The sequence below is a fragment of the Lotus japonicus genome, chromosome 2, assembly GCF_012489685.1.
Source record: "Lotus japonicus ecotype B-129 chromosome 2, LjGifu_v1.2".
Taxonomy (NCBI): Eukaryota; Viridiplantae; Streptophyta; class Magnoliopsida; order Fabales; family Fabaceae; genus Lotus; species Lotus japonicus.
In genome coordinates, this window is record NC_080042.1 from 11,619,654 (window position 1) to 11,645,556 (window position 25,903).

Below are 25,903 nucleotides of genomic sequence, written 5' to 3' on the forward strand. Positions count from 1 at the left end.
CTTAAGCGAGACCCTGAACCGTGTTCGAAGCTCCTTTCGTAGTTTTTGTCCGCGTTGTTTTAATCCTTTCATCTCTAGAAATCTTTTCCGTGAAGGAAGTTTTCTCATCAGGAGAATATTTTCCTAATCAGTTCTGTGTCAGATTTTGAAACAGACTGATTCTAAACTGATTCCAAAATATTTTCTCCTCGAATGATAATAATTATTATTGTCATTTTTCTTATAATTTATTCTAGCTAGATGCATTAAATGACGACGTTATTTTTACTCTAATTGTCTCACAGTTATTCTTTAGCTCAGTTTCTACTCATTTCTTGTCCATGGATTATTTTATTTTGCTCAAAATGACTCAAATTTACATTTCATTATTTCATAGAGTCTCTCATAATTTTTGGTATAGTAATATATCAACTCTATATTTTTCTCTTAACTTTGTGAGCTAAATTCTTCAGTGTCTAAATCAATTCGTACCGATTTACAAAATATCTTCCTAAAATATCTATTTCACCATCCATATCCTCACACTCGACCTTATCTCTCCCTCTGTCATGTTCACTCACTTTCCTTCTCATCCATTTACGTCCCTTTCTTCCAATCTTTCCCACAGCTAGCTAGATATTTTTCCATTCCCCTGCATACTTATAGCACCATCAGACAAGGCACAAAACAAAAAACACTCAATTCCTTTCCTACTTTACGTAGCCTGCGCTCTCTTCATCACCCTGAGCAGCACAAAATCTCATCATCATTTTCTTTCCTCATGACCTACACCACCATTCTTCTTCCTCTTCCTTAGTTGCATGATTGCAGCACCCACACTCACCACATGAGCCACCACCTTCACGTTTTCTTCCTCTCAATGGCAGCACCTCACCATCACCACCGCCCCTCCTCCTCACCATGGCTGTTATGTCCAGCCAAGAGGCCACCACAATCACGTTCCTCTTCTTTCTCTCCTTGGCCACCACGAGGAGGCCAGCACCACAAGGAACACGTACAGCCCCATTCATCATATGGTATTGTTCAAGCTTCATCATCCATATCATGACAAGGAGACACCATCACCATGCCACTTTACTTCCTCATGTGGTAAAACCTTTTTCTTTGCTATCTCTGATTGATAAACTTCATTTACATGCTTCAAAATTCTTAGAACAAGATCTCATCATTTCATGAAATAGGGATTTAAGCTCCTTCACCATCATCTTCTCATTTTCCTTGGTAAAAGCCTTAATTTCTTTATTAGTATGTCTGTATATTTGATTTCAAAATTTATCTGGGGTTTAGATGAATCAAAATGGTTTGAGATAGTGTTATGGTGCTGAGAACATGTTGGAAATTTCAAAACCACGTTCTGTTATGAATTCCGTCACAAACATCAGTTTTTCCGTCACAAAGCTCTGTTTTTCCGTCACTAACAGTACCTGCAGGGGACAATTTCCTGTTTCGGTTCTCCAACTTGAAAATAGCATAACTCTCTCATCTTTTATCCGTTTTAGGTATATGACCACTTTTTAGAAAGCCCTAAGAGTCTACTTTAATATAAAATATATTTGAAACTCTTTCTACTGCTAATTGGCTGAAGAAAATATATATTTCTAATATAGTATGTTTTTCTAATCTCTTTACAAAGGTTGTTGTGGTTGAGTAGAGTTTCATGTTAATGTATTAAGTTTTCTAAAAAGTTGTTTTCTTTGAGTTTAGTGGTTTTGGGGTTTTAAGGATTTTTTTTAAGCCTTAATTAGTTGTTTTAAGTGCTAAAAATAGCTTTGAAATAGATTTGGCGAAAAAGGAAAATTTGTACATGGTTATGTAGGTGTGGCCGAGACTATGGTACGTGCTTTGGGTTTGGAAAATTACTTCTGAACTTGTTTTTCTTTAATGAAAATCCTAAGTTAAGTTTGAGGACTAAAAGTTTATTGTGGGAAAACTTTGGACTTAAGACACAAGAGGTTGAAGAGTTTTGGGTTAAACTTGAGTTTTAAAAGTCTTGGGGTTTGTTTGATAAATTTATTAAAGATTGAGGGTTGAAAAAGAACTCACTTATAGTTGAGGACTTGTTTGCAAAATGAGTTTCTTAAAGGACCTTTCTTTAAGACTCATAAATATTTTCTCTTGGACTTTAGCCCTTGAAACATAAAGCATTTGAATTAGCCTAAGTAAGTTAGAAAGATTAGCTAAGCTTGTTTTGGAACTTTGGATGTGACCTTAGAGGCTAAGGTTTAGTATATGAACTTTGTGAAGGGTACGAAGGACGAAAGCGCCTCGCGGCGAAGCTAAAGAATAGAAGGAAGCGAGCCGACACGGGAAAACGAGGATGTGATTGGATTGGAGTTGCAGTTTAGGCAGGAAATTGGCTAAGGTAAGGGTAACTCGGTTTTAGAGCGTCTTTGAGTCCTGCTTGCTTTTATCGCACTGCCTGTGTTTGAGATGAAGATGTTTATATTGATTGGCATATGATTATGATTATTATGCTTGCTTATGTTAACTGTTTTTTTTAGGCTTGTGCCAAATGTTTTCTGAAGGCTTCGGCCGAGTAAACTTATTGAGACGTGTGTCTCCGTTTTCTGAGAGGCTTCGGCCGTTTACTGGTTTCTGTCATTGAGCTAAGTTGGTATGCAATTGAATTGAGTTATGTTCGTGGATAATAGGAATAACATGTGGTTACTCCGAATAAAACATTGGTTTGGGCATTGTTGTTGATTGACTTGGCATATAGGGCTTGGTCTTGAAGTGGCAATGTGGTGGTGATTGTCCCACGTGATTGTCCCGTCTTTTAAGGCGTTATAAAGTGACGGTGTGGTGGTGATTGTCCCACGTGATCGTCCCATCTTTCGGGATGTCCTAAAGTGGCAATGTGGTGGTGATTGTCCCACGTGATTGTCCCGTCTTTCATGGGCGTTATTAAGTGGCAGTGGAGTGGATATTTTCACAGGACTGTCCCGTCTTTCATGGGCGTTATTAAGTGGCATTCAGGGGAGTTCGGTTCTCCGTCTGTCCCGTCTTTTATGGGCGTTATTTGGTGATAGTTCAGGGGAGTCCGTTTCCCGCTCTGTCCCGTCTTGAGAGACACTATTGATCGATCCATTTTGGTAGCAGCATATAGTTGCATTATAGGGAACTAACACTTGACCCTATGTTGTTGGATTTTGGTTATTGGTTTATTGGTATTATATTGTTGAGGTTTTTGATATCTGATTAGAAGTGATTTTGTTTATATATGATTTGAAGATATGTAGTGATATCGTTTATATCTGATTTGAGGTTATTGTCATATAATTTGATTCTATATTGTTGAAGTTGTTTATATCTGGTCTAATTCTATGTTGCTAGTTCATTTACCATGATAGGTAATTAAATTTGAATAGCATGATTTTCTCTTTCATACATGGTATTTGCATGGAGTTAACCCTTTCTATTTGCTACTTGTTGTTTGGGCGCTTAACGCTATTAGGCGATGGAGAATCTTCGAAGGAGCTTAACCTTTGTGCAAGTAGAGATGAGGACTTGAAGGACAGTGGAGTACTTGACGAGTAGAGTCTGGTTTAAGGCTAGAGCCTTGGGTTAGAGAGCTTACCATATTTGGTTTAAGCCTGCATAATGATTTTAGAAATTTATATTTGGGGTTTTGGGTACTCGCCTTGTTCAAGGCGTGTTGTAGATTCTATTTACTGTTGGGAGTAGGCATTACATGTTTTGGAAATACATTTGAAAAGAAAAAAATATATACTCGTGTTTATACTTCCTTTTGGAAAACATTGCATATTTACTTTAATAGGTTACTAAAGTGACCCCTGAAATTCGGGGCGTTACAATCTCCTTGACGGAGACCTTTATAGGGACGAAAGGAGTCTGTCCGATCACCATTAAAACAAACTCTATAACTGCAAGAGGAAACACAATGCATAATAAGAGAGCACAAATGATCGTTTAAACCAATCAACCGGAGAGTGTCATGAAGAAAGGACCAACTCAATCTATCGTACGCTTTCTCCAAGTCCACTTTCATAGCCATCCATCCCTTGGCTCTTCTAAGGTTTTTCATAGAATAAAACACCTCTTGAGCTATAATGATGTTGTCTGAGCTATGCCTCCCAGGAACAAAACTGCATTGGTTAGGTGAAACCAAGTCTCCCATAACAACTCTCAATCTGTTAGTGATAGCTTTGGTAACAGTTTTATAAATAACATTACACAAAGAGATGGGCCTATATTGAGAAAGTCTCTCCGGACTCTCAATCTTAGGCACAAGCACAATCAAAGTCTCATTTACCTGGCTAATCAGAGAAGGCTCCGCAAAGCACTTCAGGACAAAATCCACGGTCGAGTCCCCCACAATATTCCATTGAGAATGGAAGAAAATGGGCTGGAAGCCATCTGGACCCGGGGCTTTTAGAGGACCCATGCTAAAGACAACATCTTAAATCTCACTAGCACTAAGATCAGCATGGATAAGATCAAGAAACGCCTCGGACAAGGGGCTGAAGGTGGTGTGGCATGCAAGCTAAGCAGTCCCTCCCTCATCCATGTAACTATTCCTGTAAAAAGAAAGAGTAAGCTCCTTCAGAGCATCATAATCAATGATTAGACTCCCATCCTCTCCAACAAGCGCCTCTATTTTATTCCTCTTCCGACAAACAAGAGTAGCAGTGTGGAAGAAAGTGGTATTATGGTCGCCGAATTGGAGCCATAAGCATCTAGACTTCTGCATCCACATGAGTTCCTCCTGAACCAACACAGTATCATATTCCTTCCACAATTTTCTTTGTAGGCGGTCAAGCCCCCTATCAAAGGTCATGCTCAGCCGAGCATTGATCCCCTCAAGTCTCCTCATCAAGCGTCGTTTCCGCCTAAGAATATTTCCAAACACTTCATGGTTCCAGGTGGTAATATCCTCCCTAAAACCTCCTGAAGATGCCAGCCATTCATCACCTCTCTGCCAAGCGCTCTCCACTACCCTGGGGAAATCATCATGGGTCAACCAACAAGCAAGGAATCTGAAAGGTCGCACAAAATCACGCTGCTCAATCACCCCAGCAGCCGCCATAAGGATAGGCTTGTGGTCAGATTTAAGCTGAGGAAGAGGGATGATGGTAGACTCAGGGAAGCAATGGAGTCAACGAGTGTTACACACTCCCCTGTCAAGCCGCTCCTTAACCCCACGACCCTCCCAGGTAAAGGGGGGCCCTTTATACCCCATGTCAGATAAACCACAAGCTGTAAGACAGGCCTGAAAACGCTGCATACTTGGCACATTAGGACCATTCCCACCCGCCTTGTCAATGGCTTCCAGATAAGCATTAAAGTCCCCCAGGGCAAGCCAAGGAACATCATGATCGGGCAAAAGAGACGGGAGACTATCCCACATAACTGATCTCGAGGAAGCTTGAGGGATATCATAGACAAAGGTTACAAGAGCCTCCTGAGAAGTTCCTACAACACGAATCCTGGTGTGCACATACTGACGATGAGAAGTTATAATCTGGATATCCAAGACCAACGTATCCCAAAGCAGCCAAATACCACCAGAGAAGCCCACAACCTCCTCTATATGCACACCCTGAAAATCCAATCCTCTAATGATCGACAACGCTCTGGCGCCACTAACTCTGGGCTCTAAGATTGCAAGACAAGACATAGAATGTCTGTGAACAAGGTCCCTTAACATAAGAGACACCCCTCTAGCTGCCGCACCTCTAATATTTTAGCTAACTATATTCATAACAAACATCAAAGAGAGGTGGACAAACGAACCAAACAACATTAAGTTTCCCTGGAAGAGGCAACATGAGATAAACTCCTTTCCCTCTCCCTTCTGAACATGTCATTACACTTCCCACCCTTAGCCATGGGGGATTTTTTCTAGAAATTATCCTGGTGCAAGATCCCTCATAGAGTTACTGTATGCTTATCATTGGGGGTTCCACCCTTTGCATGCATCCATGTATCCTTCCCACGTGCCATATTCTTCGTAGTGTGCACACTTCTACTCTCTCCCTTGTTATGGTGTGTAACACCCCGATTTCGGTGGCGTCACTTTAGTAACCAAAAAGAAAATAAAGCGGAAAAACGTGAATATTTTTTTTGTTTTGTTTAAATAAATAAAAGACTTGTCGAAATAAAGACTCAACAACGAAAGATAAATATAACTAATTTACAAATATATTTACAGCCCCCGCTGTAAGTAGCAAGCCACGTCACGAGTAACCTCCAGTGACGGGAAAGTAACAGAAAGTAACGAAAGTAGTGCCCGTGGGCGAATATGTACAAACCAGAGTAAAAGGTCAAGTATTCGGAATACAGTCCTCCAAACGAAAGTAGGTCAGCCCAAAACGGCCTAAACAAGACCACCTAGTCCGACCAACTCTCTGTGATTCCCATAAAGAGAACCACACAAAAAGGTAAAGGTCGGGGACCTACCAGCCCCAAAATGAGAAACTGACGACCAGAGCTGTAACACTACTCCTACCCTAATCCTGCCCAGAGAAGCGCACCACAGCACTCCTCAAACTACATGCTGGCGTGGTCGTCGCTTGAATCAGAATGCAGGGCGACTCGGTCACTGACTGCGTCCATCTCCTCTCTCGCTACTGCCTGAGCCTCAAACCTCGGAACTCCCATCACCGCATCCACTACGCGGACGGACACGTCCTCCTCCATCAGGTGCACCGAAGGCACAACAAGATAACCACGGGGAGAAGTCGATGCCGTCAAGCGAAAGGTGGCTACAACAACACGTTCCTCTGCTGGTCTCGCGGTTCCAGAACCCGATCCCATATCATCAGCGACAGCAACGGTGGGTGAGCTAGATTCCGATGAAGTCCCTCCCACAGGCTCCTCCTCCGAGGGGTCCTCGTCGTCAAAAGGCGACAATGGTGGTGGTGCTACTACACCAGGTTTGCAGTGCACACCAGGTGGTAGGTTAAAGCTGACAGTGTAACGTCTCAGTACTCCCTGCGTCAAGTTTCCCAAACTGTAGACGCGGTCCTCCATTATTCTCCCCGAATACATAGCTCGGTGGCCGGAGGGGTCGACCACCCAAGAGCTGGGGGTGTCCTGATCAAGCATCTCAAATCTAGTCCCCCCCGAAGGGTGGACCATCTCGAACCAGTCCGCCATGGACATCTGACCAAAGGTGTAGTCCGCCCAAACACAAACAGAAAGCGCGAGGGTCAACTCAATGAATTAAATAAATAATACACCCAGAAGATAAAGTTTATGGAATAGCTACTTAGGCTTAGAGATTTATAATAACATTATAAGTTGTATATTTTCCAATTGAGTAAAGATGACAATTAACAATTATCAAGTAAGATTAACAAGTATCAATCGCACTCGGCAACTAAACTAAGTCGGTATGCATGGGGCATGAATGATATGACGAGGAACAAGATGCAATCCGGAAGGATGGGCACCAACGAGTCAATCCTAGCACTGGCCATAGTGGGACCATTTCTGCTCGGGCGTCTCTTATACCAAACAAAATGTAGTCAGATCAGCAGTATACCCGCAGGCCTGCCATTTCCGCCTGCTACTAAGAATCACCGCAGTGTTTTTATGTGGAAATCCGGGTCTTATGACCATTTTGGAATCCACCGAGGTCCGGCATCCCACCGTGTATAAACCCCAGAAATGTGTGCTTGAATGCAACGTGATTAGCCAAACAATGTCTCTGACCTCACTCGTCACGTCGTCACGTGTTCTAGCTAACTTATTGTCTCTAAAACGAATATCCTAAGGTAAATGTCGATTCTGCGACAAAAGACAATTAATTATAAAAAGAGTGCAATCACTCGTGATGACTTCTCGAGTCATCCGACTCATCTAATTCTGATGGTCAAAACTGCTCAGCGAGCAAAGAGTACCAATGTACTTAGAACTTGTAGTCCCCCGGCTTATCATTTAGATAGCCAAACAAATAAACTCCTCATCGAGCAAAAGAGTATCAGCATACTCGGAAACTTATCAGTTTCCCGGCATATCTTTTAGATAGTCAACCAACAAAACTGCTCATCGAGCAAAAGAGTATTAACATACTCAGAAACTTATTAGTTTCCCCAAAACTTGGATTCGACGACACTTCTCATTTTCCAAAACTAATATCCAAACCCTAAGCTTCCATCTGAGGTTGTTATCATTATTTAAAGGGTTCAGAGGTTGTTTAATGTATTATGAGTTTTCCTTGTAAAATAGTTTTCATTTAGTTTTATCTCTAATCTTATGAGTTTAAAAGATCCCAACATCCCAAGTAATTCCCAGAGAAGGTCTCGATCCACTAAAATGATAATAAGGGCCCAAACCTCGGTTCGTCCCGTCAAACTCTCCCAAAATCTCATGATGTGTATGGCACAATCGCCCGTGTTTCTCACTCTGACGTATCACAGATATATATACAATTGCATACCCAAATGGCACAATCAAACAGTTATGGTACATGTATCAACACATCCTAGATTAACCATTTAGCACAAAGCATGTGAATCAGTTAACAAACATTTAAAGCGATAAATAATCAACATGTCGGCTGAAGCCTCAGAAAACGGAGACACGCGTCTCAATTAGTTCACTTGGCCGAAGCCTCTAGAAAACATTTCCCAGTCAATCACAATCAAGTGCATAAACAATAAATCAAGTCAAATTCGTCGACACCTAAAGCATTAGCTAGTATTCAGTGAGTAGCCCTCAACTCTAGTTCCTCCAGCGCGTTCCTGAAGCGTTCCTTCACAATCTTCTCCTTCCGCTCCACAGAAATCCTCAAACGAACCTTAGAGCGAAGTCACAGAATTAAATCACAACAAGTAAGAAACTTAGCAAACAATAATTACTAACGTTATACGAAGCATTATAAACTTTAGGGTACGATAACCTAACGCGATAAGACGAGTTTTCGAAAAGAGAAATTTTCCTCCCCCCCTTAGGGAGCTCTAGGCCACAACACATCAAAATATGTTCTGGCACTTTTTCTTCGATCAAACTTGGTTCCTAGGTTATCATTAGTCGTAACTAAGGCGAATTAAAGCTCGGAAAAATTATCGGATCGAAAACTGAAGCAGGGGTATTTTGATCAGTGTTTTTAGCTCGGAAATTCAAAATTGGAATTTCGAAAAACAAATTGGATGGGGACGTCACCAACGACGTTTATGACAACTAATCCTACTGGTACTAAGCTCAGTCGAGAGTTTTAAGTCAAAAGAGCGAAACTTTAGCCGAAAAATGGGTATTTGAGCAAAACCGCAACTCGGCGACGATTCGGCGAGAATCGGCGAAATGTAATCCGCTAGAAGTACTCTTGGGTTAGTAGAGAATATGTTTAGACACTAAAATCAAGTTATTTTGACAGTTTTACAAAAAGCTCGAAACTTTGAGCATAGAAAGACATAGAGAAAAACGACAGAATTGACGATCAGAAGTATGCAATAGCATCTATACCTCGAGGTCTACGCGTAGAAACTGTCAGTGCAACGATCCGGCAAGAAACAGCGAAAATATCTTCTCCTCCTTCCTCCTTGGTGCTCGCGGGTTTGGGTGAGAATGGTGATGAAAAATTTGATTTTTCATGCTATTTATAGAAGATGGAAAACGCGGGAAAATGAAAATTTCGCGATTCCAATTTTTCCTGTGCATTCCTCTATGAATTCTAAGATAGGTTCTGGCGACAGAATTCCAGAACTCGAAACAGGTTTCTTGGAATCTACATACACTTAATGGGCTGTTAAAACAGCACTATTCATAAGAGAAATTGCATCTTGGCCATTCATTCTCTTTGATCCTACGGTTCATGTTTTTTCTTGATCAGTTTTTGTTTTGAATTTTTTTTTTCGTTGGACTCTCTCTCTTTTTGTTCTCCAGCTGTTGTTGTCGGCCCATTACTTGTACTTGTGTGTATTTTTTTTATCTGTTCCAGCTGTTGTCGGCCCAGCTCCACTATTCACCCATCATCTAGGTTTTGCCTTTTGCTTCTGAACGGTTCAATCAACTGCATTCCAGCGGCTTTGTGGCAGTGGGTATGGGTGACGGTTGTACGAACTCGAAGTGGGTGTTTCAGCAAGAGAGAAGAAGGCAGCTTGCGTTTTCATGAGAACTATTCATTCATCATCAACCAAAATTGAAACGGGTTTTTGGCAGAGGGTATGGTGAGGCTTGTACGAAATCGGAAGGGATGGTTCGTGAAGAGAGATGGAGATGCTTGGGCTCTGGCGGAAGTACTTGATGCAGAAGCAGGTTTGAATTCTTTCATTGATGTGACTTGTATGAGATGGAATTTGGTTTGATTTGTAGAAAGAGCTAGCTTCCTCTCTAACTTCTTCGTTCAATCTCCTTTCTCTATTAAATTGCTCTACTAAATTGATTTATTGATTGATTGATTGTACAAATAGTTAACCTATCCCTATTCGAATGACTATCTACTGGTAGAGTTATGGGTTCTGTATATTTTTATATTAAATCTTCATCCCAAGCTATCTATAAATACCACCACTGTTTTGTTATTTTTCCTCATCCTTTGTTGTTCCTTTGTTTGGGGGTTGTAGTATCCAAACTTATTTGTGCATTTTCATATTCTGTTGTGTTCTAGGGAAAGAGGGAGGGAGGTCTGTATGCAGAGGACTGGAGGAAGCTAGATGACAATGTATGCGAAGGTATGTGAATTGCTTTGTCTTTAGTTTTGAAATCCTAATTCTAGGTTTCAGGTTTATCATTCTCTTTTCATATTTGAAATCTTATTCGGTTATTTTTTTTGTTACATGAAATCTTCTTCTTTGAATTTGTGAACCACAAACTAACAAAACAACAAGAAGAAAAAGAAGAAAATTCCTCCATAGATAGATTTAACATGAACGCCAAATGTTTTGACCTATTAGTGGCTTCCATTCCTACTTGCGACTAATATTATTAGAGCTTTCTTAAGTGTTCAAGGAAAAACAATAATTGGATCTGATAAATTTATGGTGAAATATAATTGTATTAAATATATTCAGTTTATTCACAATTACATGATGAGGATATACATAGAAACTAGAGTAACAAATTTCTAGCTAACTGATAAGCCTGTAACAGATTGCTAGCCAAAGTGATGAACCTATAGATTAGGATCCCAAAGTTCAAGTTTGAATATGTAACAGACCAAGTATAACAGCTTGATGTTAACAGATCTTTGCTGCTATTGCTATGATCTTATCTTATGCGTTAATAGGATCATGAAGTGCTTAAACTTTAAACTATCAAGAGTTTATGTGTTCTATGAGCTTGCTGTTTTGAGTTCCACCATCTCAGACGCTACACATAAAAAATTATTTGCTTGTGTTTTTATTTTTATTTCTATTGTATTTTGAGTTAGGAGAGAGAAATATGATCTTTTTTGGAATGTAGATATAGATTTTGGGCTGCTTGATTTGCTGTAATAGATGGTAAGTCACCCTCAGTTTTGTCCTCACAAGTGTATAGTTGATCTGGTTGTCCCTTGAATTGGTCTTCACTTGCTCACATTATGAATGTTTCTAACTATTTTCTTGGCTATTTCAATTATTGGGTTTTTATCTGGCTTTGAGTATTCTTCACACTTATTATGTCAAGTGTTATATTCCAATCTTTAACACTATAGCTTGATAATGTGTATAAAATCTTGTTTCTAAAGATTTTATATGAAAATTGTGGCATTGACTGTGGGGAAGCTCTAAGGGAGAGTTGTTGGTTTGTTTGCAGTTGATATCATGCATGAAGGGATTATAAATCAATGCATCTACAGTTATGCAAGTTAGATGACATTTAGCTCAAGAAATAGTAAATTAGTAGTTTAGTTATCTTAAAAACTCTTCATTTAATTTCATTCTTAAATCATTATTTGTTGATTGCTTTTGAAACATGTGAGATTAGATTTTACTAAGTTATGTATTGTTTGAGATTTAACTGCTGTCAAAGCAAAATCAGATTTTAGTAAGAATACACTTTAGTAAGAAGCAGGCCTCCTCTGTCCTCAAAGTAACATTTTCCATCTTTCTCAGTCTCTCTTCCAACTCTGTCTGAGGCTCCACGGTTTGCCACACCCTATACCAAACAACAAACATAACTTTAAAATCATTACTTTGTATGATTTAAAGATATTCTTTATTTATTGAAAATCATTACTTTTGTGACATGTATTCTGGTCTACTTAATTACCAACATGGGGGAAATTCTAAGGATTAGGCTGATAACATTGATGCTTCTTCTATAGGGTGTCCATGGTAAATATGGCATTGGAGGTGTGTTGAGAAATCACAAGGGGCAACTACTTGGCTATTTTTCGAAAGCGGTGGGGGAATTGTGGGCTCATGAGGCAGAATTACAAGCCATACTTCATGCTCTATTGTTTTGCTAGCAGTTTATAACTCTAGCACAATTATCATTAAGAGTTATTCTTCATTATCTGTGGGTTGATTCGTGGCTATGAAGGCTATTGAATTGTGATATCTTATGTAGTGTTGTTATGGTAGCCACTGGGTGAAGTAGCACAAATGTGGCTGGCAAGGAACCAATGGATCATCCTAATTCTAGGTTTCAGGTTTATCATTCTCTTTTCATATTTGAAATCTTATTCGGTTATTTTTTTTGGTTACATGAAATCTTCTTCTTTGAATTTGTGAACCACAAACTAACAAAACAACAAGAAGAAAAAGAAGAAAATTCCTCCATAGATAGATTTAACATGAACGCCAAATGTTTTGACCTATTAGTGGCTTCCATTCCTACTTGCGACTAATATTATTAGAGCTTTCTTAAGTAAGTTCATTTTTTTTATTATATCTATGTTTCACTTTTTCTTTGATGCCCCTATTTTTGAAGTAGGTCAATTGACAAACCACTAAGACATATAAAGATAGTTTGAAGTCAGTTTTTAGAAGATTATGGATGGAAGAGGGGTGGAAGAAAAGTAACACTGACAGAAGATGGAAAACAAAAATGAAAAATGAAAAAAAGGGTGGGAGATGGCTTAATCCTTAACTTTCTTCTTAATGTTTATTTCAGTTGTATTAGATGTGTCCTGGTGATTCCTCCAAACCAGATGCTAGCATCTCGTCTTAATCTATGCAGAGGTTGTATTGCTCACTGAAATTTCTGGCAGGGACTATTTCCTAGAGGTATTTTTATTTTAAAAGTTTTTCTTTGTTCTGATTTCTATTTGAAATTTATGAAGTTTACCCATGATGAGCTAGGATCCACTTTCTTTCAGTTTTTGTTTTATTCTAAGTTGGGGAATTGATTTTGGTTTCACAATTTTTTTAAGTGATGTGTGCTTGGGTAGTGCGTGTCTGCTTGATTTATATTGAACCCCTTATTTTTGTAAATATAATGTTGATTAACTTTTACAAATGGTTGGATTAGTATAGGTGAATACAGGGAGGGAACTGTTATGGACCACATTTACTATTCTTTTCAAGTTCCCTATTGATTCCTTCATAATTTTGGTGTGTATTTGAATGAAAAAGTTTTGTTCCCTGAATTGAAGAAGGCATGAGACATTTTACCTTCGACACCACAACTTTTAATATTAGCTAACTGGACAATTATGGAATCAAATTATAATGTAGTGACCTGGAATGTAAGATTATTAGCGACATATAGCTTCAAATATCCACAGAATCTAAATGATTCACTTCCCACATAAAATCTAAATTATCTTCTTCTTTCGTAGTTTTAATTTCATTTTGATTCTTTGTTTGATTGAATGGATTTTGGTTCTTTCTCGGAGATTCAATGTGACCTCGGATCATTGATTTTCGAAATGGGATTGGTTTGGTGTGTCTATGACAGTGGTTTGATGTGTAAATGACTCTTTTGTGGTGCATATGCCAGTTGTGGATGTGGTCCTGTTTTGACTTCCATGAACCTTCCTCTTCTTCTATATAAGCCAAATTTTGATATTCTGCACTCTCTTATCATGTTCTCAATCAATCTTATATATGCCAAGTTTCATAATAATTATCTTTTTGTATGAAGACAGTGGTTAAATAGTTATTTTCAATGTATATCCACTCTTCTTGCAAGAAGACAAAGGTTTGGTGTGTGTATAAGACTCTTTGTGGTGCTTGATAGAGGGTATCTATTTATCAAATTGGAGCTGTAGGGTGCTCACCAGTTCTTAGTCGATTCAGTTTCCCTGTTTATTTTTTGTTTTCTCTGCATTGTCCTGTCTTTCTAAGTCAAGTACGTGTGAGAGGTACATGTATTTCACAGAAAAAACACAGTCCCAAGATTGATTTCCATGTCCAATTAATGGTCCTCTAATTGGGCTTGTGCTGTGTTAATCCTATTAGGAGCATGTGTTGTGGTAGAGATACTTGGAAACAGTCTGATGCCTATCTGGAAGGTTGAATGTAGGCTAAACTAGCAACAGTCTGATACCTATTTAATTCTAACATTAAAGAAGTTGATGCATATAGTTAAAAATGTAATCGTCTTTACCGCCTTTCTCAATCTATTTACCTTTTTTGATCAAAGAGGTTGTAACTAAAAAATCAAGGCCATAGCACCATTCCTGTTTTCTTTTATTTGTGTTACATATTTCCTAGCAAATCTTGCTTTCATAGTTAGGATGCATTTTAAGGCCATAGCAAATCTCTACTATTTAATTCTTTCTATTTTCTCTTTGATCATGCATGCATTGTAATTTTAAAATTAGGATGAAATTGAAGTGGTTTTAGTTATAATCTGACTATTTGAGTTAGTTGCAGTATTAAGGACTAATGTTGTTTCAATTCAAAGAATTGACAAATTGATGTGTGTTTAGGTTGGGACAAAATCTATATGATCAGACACCATGTGGACATGCATTTCATGGGTCCTGTATCCGAACATGTTAGGCTGTTAGTCTCATAATGTTATAGTAGTAAGCAAAATGAAGTTTTTTCTATTGATATATACTAACAATGGGTGAAAATTGATCAGCAGGTACCTTCTGAGTCATCTTTATTTTCTTATTTATATGAGGAGCAAACAGAAATGGCATCAGCACAATAGAGAATGGGTCATGCATCCTAACATGTTAGGATGTTAGTCTCATAATGTTATAGTAGTAAGCAAAATGAAGTTTTTCTATTGATATATACTAACAATGGGTGAAAATTGATCTGTCGGAGCTGAGAAATCTCAGTTCCTTTCTCATTTTCTTATATTCCTTATTTTGCTTTCATCTTCTGTAAGTAATTTTAAAAACGAACACGTACTAAGGTATCAATGGTTATTGATTTATGTTTTTTTATTGATAGTACAAACTCTGCCAATTGTTTATCATAAAAGCTTGCCCTTAGTGTTGGTTGTTGTGGAACACTGTCAAGTCTTTTCATGATCTTAAAAGAGTTTCAAATATTCATGGATGTTAATTAATTACTTATTTACTTGATTTGTTTAATGTTCATACCATTATGCGTTAATCATGTATTTTTTATGAGCTTCTTCTAAGATAACTTCTGATGATGACACCGCTTTAAGTGGGTGGAGTTATATTAGGTGCGGGTTACAAGTTGTGTGGACACCAGCACAATTTCAGAATGATTTTTCTTCAAGTGGTAGAATACCAAATCTCTATATCCTTAAGTGTTTCTTTCATTGGAAGCTAACTTTTGGCTCTAGATGGCTCTAGATGGTGCTTATTGGGATTATGGTCATGTTGGGTAAATGATCATGGCATCACCACATATACCACGCGCTTCATGATTTCCTTTAAAATAATTTACACCTACTTGCTTAATCATTATGAAGGTTTTCCCCTTTTTTCTGTCTTTTACCTTTATTCTTTTGGCTCTGATATGTATGGTTGTGCTTGATCATGTGCTAACTTTGACTAACACCTTGGAAGTATTGTTTTTTTATAAAGGTTTTACACTTTCACTTCTTCTATGTCCTTTTTGATATTTTAACTGGAACCATAACCGCATCCTTTTCTTTCCCAAAGGATTTTATTGTTGTTGGCATTGCTAGAAGTAGAACTTTTCCCAAAGATTTTCCTCAGGATATTGAATATGACAACTGTCTTGCACTCCAACTTGAGTGGTCAAGTTTGAATTTGGGCACACCTGCTTCAAGCATTCAACCAACTAAATTGAAGCTTTCTCTACCATTAAGGAAAGAGTCATATTTGTTTCTTATTGTTGACTACTATTTTCCCCTAATGAGCTAGCTATATGTCAGTGTTGTTATTGAGGTTTCCATAACCCTGCTTCTTCTGTCATGTGTATTCTTTTTGTTATGCTCCTGTGCCTATGTTAGTTGCTTCTCATATTAATTCTAAATTTGGTTTTTGTTTAGTTTGTGAATTATTATTTGTTGGCTCACTGCATCTCCTTTTGCGTTCCTTTCTGTTTTTGTTTCTATTTTGGTTTCATTACAGATAATTGTTGAGTTAATTTTCTTTATATGACCAATTTTGGTGCTTAAATTTGTAGGATATTTCTTGCTGCTTCAGGTATAAGATATTGACACTTGCTCATGTAATTTTATCTTCGAATCTTTACTATATATTATCTCATCATGTTTCCACTACTATAAACCTTTTGAATTTGTTTAGTTTTCCTCCATAGTATATATACCTATATCTCGTGTGTAGAATGAATAAGTGAATATATGGGGATGGGACGAGAAGCACGGTAATGAATTCATAGGTGGTTTGGCTAAGGTCTCGGTGCTGCCATGGTTACCTCAAATGCTGGAAGGGCACTTCTTGAAGCACATGATCAAGGGAACTATGAAGTGATTGGAGAGGGAGATCGAGGAGGATATCAAGAAGATGCTTCTGATTAATTATGTTTTGGAGTTCATATAGCTCTACTAAAGATTCAGATACATACTTTCTCAGAGAACTGATGGGTTGCAGCCCTGTGAATTGATAGAATTGAAGCCTGGTACCCATCTATTGGAACATACTATTACATGTTGAATTTCTTATTTTTCAATATTTATTTCACTATTTTTATCTATATTTATTTTACTATTTTTTTAGAAAAGTTATATCCAATATGTGATTAGGGAGGAGTGTAAGAAGGCTTTTGACGTGGACGAACGAGGAGAAAACTGTTGTATATGATGACCAATGTCAAAGCAATATATCAAGACCGAAGTCACAATTGTGGGTTGCAACTTGCAACTGCTAAATAACCAGCTACTTTGTTAAAGTGGCGTTGAACATTATGGAACATTAAAAATTCAATGTAATATCTTTTTATCAACGTGTTATCATTTTCTTCTTACAAATAAAAGATGAATACTGCAGTCTTCACATCTTTTTTGTAAATTATTTATTTAATTTTTTTTAAAGGAAAAAAAAGCTTAAGTTAATAATTTATAAAAAAAATGGATAGTTAAATTGAATCTTCGTGCATCTCAATGAACCAATAAAATTATAAATAAATAAAATATAAAAATTATATTTCACTTATCTTAAATGTGATTGGTCCACCTAGGATATGGATTATTTAACCCAATTTTTTTTAATGGTCATTTAAACTATATATAATTGAAAAAATTACAAATTATTAGTATATAAATTAATTTGTTTATTATTTTTATAGGCAAATGTTAGTGGCTAGTAATTACAAATGCTCCTCCTCAGGGTTCGAACCCTGGACCTCCATCTCTAACCCCTATTTCTACCCTACTCATTAATTTGTTTATCTTAATAAATTAAAGAATCAATTGTATTAAATTGTAAAATCGCTCGTCCGTGCATCGCACGGAAACAGGCAACTATCCTAGTTAAAGCAAACGATCCAAAGTCGGTGTAAATCGATTTTACCCGAAAAACTACTTTTTGCAGTTGATGTCGGATGAGAAAAATTTCTTCTGAAGAAAGATTAGACACATCGAAAGAAATAGGTGTTCGCGAGTGGAATCTTCGTTTGAAGCTCTGAATAGAAAAAGTCTTCATCGGCAGTTTATTTTTAAGTTTCTTGAGCTATCAGGGATTCAGTTTCGGCAAACTTCCGAGAATCAGATTCGGACGAAACGCTTGTCATGGAATCAGCTATTTTTAAGTCTTCATCCCAGGGTTTCGTATTGAAACGCTTGTCATGGAAAGGAATAGGAGAAATTCTCATAATCCTCTGAAGATTTTTGGAATTAGTTTCTATCGTGCTTTTAAGGGTAAATTAGTCGTTTACTAATGCTCTTGTCCTAGGTATAAGCGAATAATACTTGCGCTATAACTTGCATCGATTCTAAGATTATCCTTAGCCTTTTCCTGAACTATCTCATTCATAAATTTATTTCATTTGATGAACACTTGTTCAGTTTTCTTCCTTCACATTACATTGAACCTAATCGTGAATAGGAATTTCACCAATTTATTCTAAGCTTAAAAACTTGGGTCTCACATGGTGGGACCGACTTTGCTCATTAACAAGCACTATTGGACTGCTTCCTCCACTCAAATTATGGTTCTTGTCAAGGAATATGGTCCCCACTGGAGTAACCAACATGGTGCCCAGATCAATGACCTCCATATCACCCGACGGCTGCCACATCCGGGCTAGTCTTCCCTTTAGGAATCCAAGACCAACCTTCTTACCCACCAGCTTCACGATGATGGCTTCATGCCATTGTGCTCTGGCTTCTTTGATTTCCTGCTTCGTGACTTTGATAACTGGGCACAGGGGATCCTCCTCCCTAACCTCTGACCCTCCCTCATTCTCTAGATCATCCGGATCAGTTTCATCTTCCATATCAGATTGGTATCAGCCGCCCCTTTCGCCTTAAAGGTGCTCCGCCGGAGCAGGTCAAGCTCCTCCGGTGAAGACCCATCGTTGCCGCCAGAAGAGTTCAAAACCCTAGCAGAGCTCATTATCTCAAATTGGCAATGTTCCATTGTCCTATTTCTGAGCTTAACTTCTCCCCTCTTAATTAATATATATATATATATATATATATATATTTGGATTTCAAAAATAATAATATTTAGTCCTTGAATGATAAATCAAGTGGTACAAGTTAAGAGACATATGAGTTTGATGAGGGAGGTCTAGGGTTCAATCCCTAGAGGGTGCAATTTATTTTTCCAATTTACCAAAAAAATAACATAATTTTAAATATTATTTTTCTTAATTTTTTAAAGTCCATTACTTTTAATTACCCAACATTAAACCTTCCCTGCCGCTTGTAAGACCTGAATTTTCAGAACAAGCTAGTTTCCGATTCACGCGTAGGATCAGTGTAAGCGTGACAGGAGTTTGATGTTTGAGGAAGATTAATGAAGAAGAAAGTTCAGGAATTGCTTGAGGAATGTTGCGTAGTTGTTTTCGGAGTTAGTGCGAGTCGTCTGCACACCTGCCTTATGGCGAGCGTGTCCAGAATAGGCTATTTCGCTCTTAAAGCAACGTTTTGAGTGAGATTTCGAACCCTCGGAAAATTTAAAGATTCTCTTTATTTTTCCATCGACCAGCGTTTCATTTCGGAACTCTGGACTGTACGCACGATAGGTTTCACTTTTCGGATGTCCGCCGATGCTAATTTCCTTGCTTCGAAACCCTATTTTCGAGCAATGGATGAAGACTTTTTCTATTCGGGACTTCTAACGAAGATTCCGTCCGCGTTGCCAGACTTGTTTCGACATTTCCAATCTTTCTTCTGTTGGAAGTTTTGTCGTCTGAGCATCACAGCAAAAAGTAGTTTTTCGGGGCAGATTAACCGACACCGCTTTTGAGTTTTTCGATATCGTTTTTCCCAAATCTTAGATGTTTGTTTTGAGTTCTGGATTTCTGACGCCAGAATCTCTCTTAGAATTTCTCGGTGATCGTGCTGCAAAAATCGGAATCGCGAAATTTTCATTTTCCCGCGATTTCGCCCGCCTATAAATAGGCGAAAAAGCTAATATCCTCTTCATTTTCACCATTTTGGCCGAGATTGTGGAGAGCTTGGGGGGAGAAGGAGATTTCGCGAAACCTTGACCAATCTTCGTGCAGTTCGTCCCTACTTATAGGTATCGAGGTAACTATCATGAATCCTGCCTCTGATTGTTGTTTCTGTTGCGTTTCTGAAGCCGTTTCTGTGCTCTAAGTTTTGAGCTTTTTCTAAAATTGTCCGATTTCTCTGATTTCTCGCTTGGGTTATGTTCCTTATGTTTCCCTGGGTCTAAAACCTCTGTCAGTAAACTCTGATTGCGATTCATTTGTCCAGGATCTGAAAAATTGACTCAAAACTCTTTTTGTCTCACATTTCGAAACTTTATTGTCGTAAAGACTTAATCTGACTTCGTGCCTTTAGGATTTGTTGTCACGGATGTCATGAGGATCGTTGCTGTCAAATTTGTTTTCAGAACTGATAACTTTGAAGTTTTGAGCCTTTATTTTGGACCAAAATGCCCCTGCGTAGTCGTATTTCGACCCGATTGTCCGAAAATTGTTCTGACAGTTTCTTTGCCTTAGTTTTACCCTAAAACTACCTTGTAAACTGATTTGATCGAAGAAAAAGAGCCGAAGCCCTTTTCTCCTTATGGCCGTGGGTTTTCCTAAGGGGAGGGAAGTTTTTCGGTTTCGAAAACTTGTCTTTTCGTACCTGATTGTCGTATTCTGAAGCTTTAATGCTTTGTCTATCGTTTATGTATTGTTTTGCGATCGAGCTAATCGATTTTGTTTGGATTCTGCTTTGTTTTTCTCCGAGGTTCAGTTGAAGGAACTTTGGAAGACTCAGAGCTATTGTTTGAGGAGAACCTTGATTTCGAAGCTGGAACAGCTCGAGGTTAGGGCAACTTACTATATATTAGCTATGAATGCATGATAGGCGTCGATCAATTCGACTTATGCTTTACTTTGATGTTGATTATGTTGATGAACTGATGTTGTGATGTTGTGCTTTGTTGGATTGTGCGTTTTGACGCGACTTCGGAGTGGAGATTCATTGATCTGGTGATCTTTGATGTTTCGGGTTGGATGAACAACCCTAGGCAAGTCCAAATGTGGGGTTTGAGACTTAGCCATATGTTGGAATTCTTAGACTTTCCCCGGGAAATGTATTTTGGGTGGTTGATCTTTGAAAACTTAGAATGATAGAGCTTTGAAAAACTAAAGACTTGGGAAACTTAGACTTTGAGAAATAAACTCATAACTTGACTAATTCGAATTGAAACAATTTTTATTAACGTTTAAGCATAGGAGAACTGAAGGGGAAAATATTTACGAAAGACGGGGAAAAGTCGACCTTTGCTGAGAGTTATCGGAATTGGGGGAAAGCCACTAAGGTGAGCTATGGTGATGATTGAAGTCACCGAGTACTTTAGTACTCTTGGGGAGTGTTGTGGAGCCGTGTTGTATTGACCGACACCTAGTGCTCTTGTTGTTTGGGCTGTGTTGTATTGACCGACACTAGACCCTTGTGTTTTCTTGTTGGAGTTGTGTTGTATTGACCGACACTTACTCCGAGTTGTGTTGTATTGACCGACACTAACTCATTGGGTTTGGTTGAGATTGGGTTGTGAGCTAGACACTTTCGTGGTAAGGGCGATTCGTTGTTTGGCTAACCACGTTGCATTCAATCGGGTGAATAACGGGAATGGTTCACCTGTGCATATCATGGTGAATAACGGGAATGGTTCACCTTGCATTAATGATGAATAACGGGAATGGTTCATCATTCGGTGAATAACGGGAATGGTTCACCAAGGATGAATAACGGGAATGGTTCATCCAGGATGGATTTCATCCAGGATGGATAACGGGAATGGTCCATCCATAGTGAAAATGCTTCACTTGTGGCGAACGGGAACGCGTCACAAATCCGGATTCATATTGTGCATTCACGCATACATTCATGCTGACTGAGACTGTGTGCTGTTTGTTTATTGAAGTAATGTTAGAGCCATAACATGCTAGGATTACTTATATGCTTATATAACAACTTATATATATATATATATATACCCTGTCACATGTTGTGTGTATATGTACTTATTGCTGTGAGTTGACCCTAGCGCCTTGGCTTTGTTTGTATGTTTGTCTTTGGGCGGTCGGCCTGCTGCCAGATGTCGATGGCCGACTGGTTCTCGACGGTCTCTCCCTCGGGGGGGATCAGATATGAGTTGCTGGATAGGGATGCCCCCACCGCTTGGGTGATCGATGTGGCTGGTCACCGGGCGACGTATAGGGGAAGGGTCATGGAGGACCGGACGGATGAGCGAGGACGCCTGACGAGCGGAGTGTTACGGCGTATGGAGCTGAGTTTTGACTTGCCGCCCTCAGTTCATTGTGGACCAGGCACTGGACATGCACCACCTGCACCACCTCCGACTTCACCTTCTGTTGAGGAGGACCCAGAGGAGATCGAGCCTGCTGCTGCTTCTACACCTGTTGTGCCACCTCCGGCTACTGCCATCGCTTCTACCGACGTGGCGTCGTCCTCTAGGCTCGTACAGCCGAGGAGGGAGTCTGTTGTCCCATCTGTCTCACGTCTCTTATCTTTCTCTTCACCGCACGGCTACCGTGTGGACCCCTTGATGAGGGTGGAGGAGGAGGATGTTCTCACAGGAGAGGTGGATGTGGAGACCGGCTCGACTAGGGCGGTGCGCAGGACAGTGAGGAGGGAGGTTATGGATTTGGACACCGAGATGATTACGGTGGATTCCGACTCTGACTCCGAGAGCAGTGGGGAGAGCTACTCGCCGAGCAGCGATGAGGAGGAGGATGATTGGTGAGCTGAGCTGGGAGGGTAGGTTAGGATTAGCGACATTTTTGTGTAGAGCTCTGATCGTCAGTTTCTTTTTGGGACAGGGTAGGTTCCGATGTGTGGCTTTTTGTGTGGTTCTTTTGAGGAGGATCACAGAGAGTCTGTCGGAGTATAGGGGTCTTCCTTTCAGGCCATTTTTGAGTGCCGACTTTCTCTTGGATAACTGTATTTTTGATACTTTTTCTCACAGTTCTGGTTTGTATATTTGCCTGCGGGCGTACTACTTTGGAGTCACTGCGGCTTCGCGTGACATGGAGTGCAGCCGAGGCTGTACAGATGTATATATATTTGTATATCGGTTAGTTTAGTTGTTGGGTATTGTCTCTACTTCTTTATCGCTTTGATTTAAAGGAAAGAAAAAAAAAAATTACCTGTTTTTCCGCGTAAAGTTTATTTTTGGTTACTAAAGTGACACCTGGAAATCGGGTTGTTACATTGTGGTATCAGAGCTTAGTCGAGTCTTTTGGGAGTCTTTGGGGAATAGGTCTTCTGTGCTAGGTTGTGTGACTCTGCAAAGAGTGAAAATTGATTGTCTGCAGGACGATTTTTCGTTCTAATTGATTGCATGGTTGTTTAACCATATGTTATAGTTTGGTGCTATTCTACGAGTAGGACTAATAGTTTTCTTGGGGGTAACAGACGATGGTGAACACGAATCAGCTAGCAGAGATGATGGCCACTATGGCCCAGGCAATGACTAACCAAGCGAATGACAATGCTTTGAGACGTGCTGCGGAGGAAGCGCGTGATCAACACCAGCGTCAGAGGGAGGCGACCCTGGATCAGAACAGAGGGTTGAATGACTTCAGGAGACAGGATCCGCCTAAGTTTTCGGGAGGTACTGACCCGGACAAAGCGGAACTCTGGATAGAGGAGATTGAGAAGATCTTTGGAGTGTTACAGACTGCTGAGGGAGCCAAGGTGGGGCTGGCAACCTATCTGTTGATTGGAGATGCTGAATACTGGTGGAGAGGCGCCAGAGGAATGATGGAGGCCAATCATGTGGAGGTGAACTGGAATTCTTTTCGAACTGCTTTTCTCGAGAAGTATTTCCCAGACAGTGCTCGTGACGAGCGTGAATCACAGTTTCTGACTCTGAAACAAGGAAGCATGACCATTCCGGAGTATGCTGCCAAGTTAGAGTCTCTGGCAAAGTACTTTCGGTTTTTCCGTGATCAAGTTGATGAACCCTACATGTGCAAGAGATTTGTGAGGGGATTGAGGCCCGATATTGAAGATTCGGTGAGACCATTGGGGATCATGAGATTCCAGGCATTGGTTGAGAAGGCAACTGAGGTGGAATTGATGAAGAATCGGAGATACAACAGGGCTGGAACAGGAGGACCGTTGAGGTCGGCACCACAGAGTTTTCAGGGAAAAGGGAGGTTTCAGGCGAGGAAGCCATATCAACGTCCTGCGGGGAGAGGGTTTACCCCGGGATCTTACAAGCCGATGGCTGCTGCTACTTCAGGAGGGTCGGGAAGCCGTACCCCAAACCGTGAAGTGACTTGCTTCCGGTGTGGAGGAACCGGGCACTATGCAAACAATTGCACGAGGCCACCAAGATGCTACAATTGCAACAAATCTGGGCATCTGGCTACGGAATGCAAGGCACCGAAGGTTGAACCGTCTGTGAATGCTGTTAGTGGGAAGCGCCCAGTGGCTAAGGGAAGAGTGTATACAATGGATGGAGAAGAAGCTGAAGGAGCTGATGGGTTGATCAGAGGGGAATGTGAAATTGACGGTAATCTTCTAACTGTACTCTTTGATTCTGGTGCAACTCATTCATTTATCTCTAAGGATTGCGTATCAAGACTACATCTGCCTATTACTACTTTGAGTTTTGATCTTATGGTAACTACACCTGCTAGGACTCTAATTGCTAATGCCGCATGCATGCACTGTTCAGTAGTATATAAAGATAGAACTTTTCATGCCAACCTAGTATGTCTACCCCTTAAAAACCTAGATGTAATCCTCGGGATGGATTGGTTATCCCACTACCATTGTCTTTTGGACTGTAGTCGAAAGAAAGTGGTGTTCCCAGACTCGGATCTTTTCGAGTACCTTTCTATTAACCACATTAGTGCGTCGTTGAGCGAGGGCACTCAGAAGTACTTTTCATTGCTAAGTCTGGAGGGGAAGAAGGAATCGGATATTCAAGGTATTCCGGTGGTTCGAGATTTTGCGGATGTTTTTCCTGGAGATGTACCTGGACTGCCGCCTGTACGCGACGTGGAGTTTGTGATCGACATTGTACCCGGAACTGGACCGATTTCGATTGCACCTTACCGTATGGCACCTGCGGAGTTAGCGGAGTTGAAATCTCAGTTGGAGGATCTTTCGGCAAAAGGATTCATTCGACCAAGTGTTTCACCGTGGGGAGCGCCAGTGTTGTTAGTTAAGAAGAAAGACGGAAGGTCGAGGTTGTGTGTGGACTATCGACAACTGAACAAGGCGACGATCAAGAACAGATACCCGTTGCCGAGGATAGATGATTTGATGGATCAATTACGAGGGGCTGCTGTATTTTCGAAGATAGATTTGAAATCAGGCTATCATCAGATCAGAGTGAAGACTGAGGATATACCGAAGACTGCATTCAGAACACGCTACGGACACTACGAGTACCTAGTGATGCCGTTTGGAGTGACAAATGCACCTGCTGTCTTCATGGATTACATGAACCGCATCTTTCATGAATTCCTAGATCGGTTTGTGGTGGTGTTTATTGATGATATACTGATATACTCGAAGGATGCAACGGAACATGAAGGACATTTGCGCCAAGTTCTACAAGTGTTGAGAGAAAAGAAGCTGTATGCGAACCCTTCCAAGTGTGAATTCTGGCTGAAGGAAGTCAATTTCTTAGGCCACGTTATCTCAAAGGAAGGCATAGCTGTGGATCCGGCGAAAGTGGAGACTGTTTTGGCTTGGGAGCAACCGAAGACAGTGACGGAGATAAGAAGTTTTGTGGGTTTGGCTGGATACTATAGACGCTTCATTGAGGGATTTGCTAAGATTGTTGGACCTTTGACTCAACTGACGAGGAAGGATCAACCTTTTGCATGGACAGAGGCGTGTGAAGCAAGTTTTCAGACTCTGAAGGAATGTTTGACGACGGCACCTGTGCTTATTTTGCCGCAACCGGAGGAACCTTATGAGGTTTATTGTGATGCTTCGTATCAAGGCTTGGGATGTGTGTTGATGCAACATCGAAAAG

General features: G+C 39.9%; 1 long non-coding RNA gene across 6 annotated transcripts; it reads left to right on the forward strand.

The window, feature by feature from the left end:
- The first annotated feature begins 451 nt into the window (after positions 1 to 451).
- On the forward strand, positions 452 to 17,194 carry LOC130737586 (uncharacterized). Of its 6 annotated transcripts, none has more exons than XR_009018797.1 (7): positions 455 to 1,089; positions 2,245 to 2,362; positions 3,455 to 10,221; positions 10,574 to 10,637; positions 12,212 to 13,115; positions 14,926 to 16,874; positions 16,999 to 17,194. It is a non-coding gene; the product is annotated as an uncharacterized LOC130737586 (long non-coding RNA). The 6 variants fall into 6 exon arrangements; XR_009018799.1 differs by having other exon boundaries at positions 12,212 to 12,538; positions 13,003 to 16,874; XR_009018798.1 differs by having other exon boundaries at positions 12,212 to 12,531; positions 13,003 to 16,874.
- The last annotated feature ends 8,709 nt before the right edge of the window (positions 17,195 to 25,903 follow it).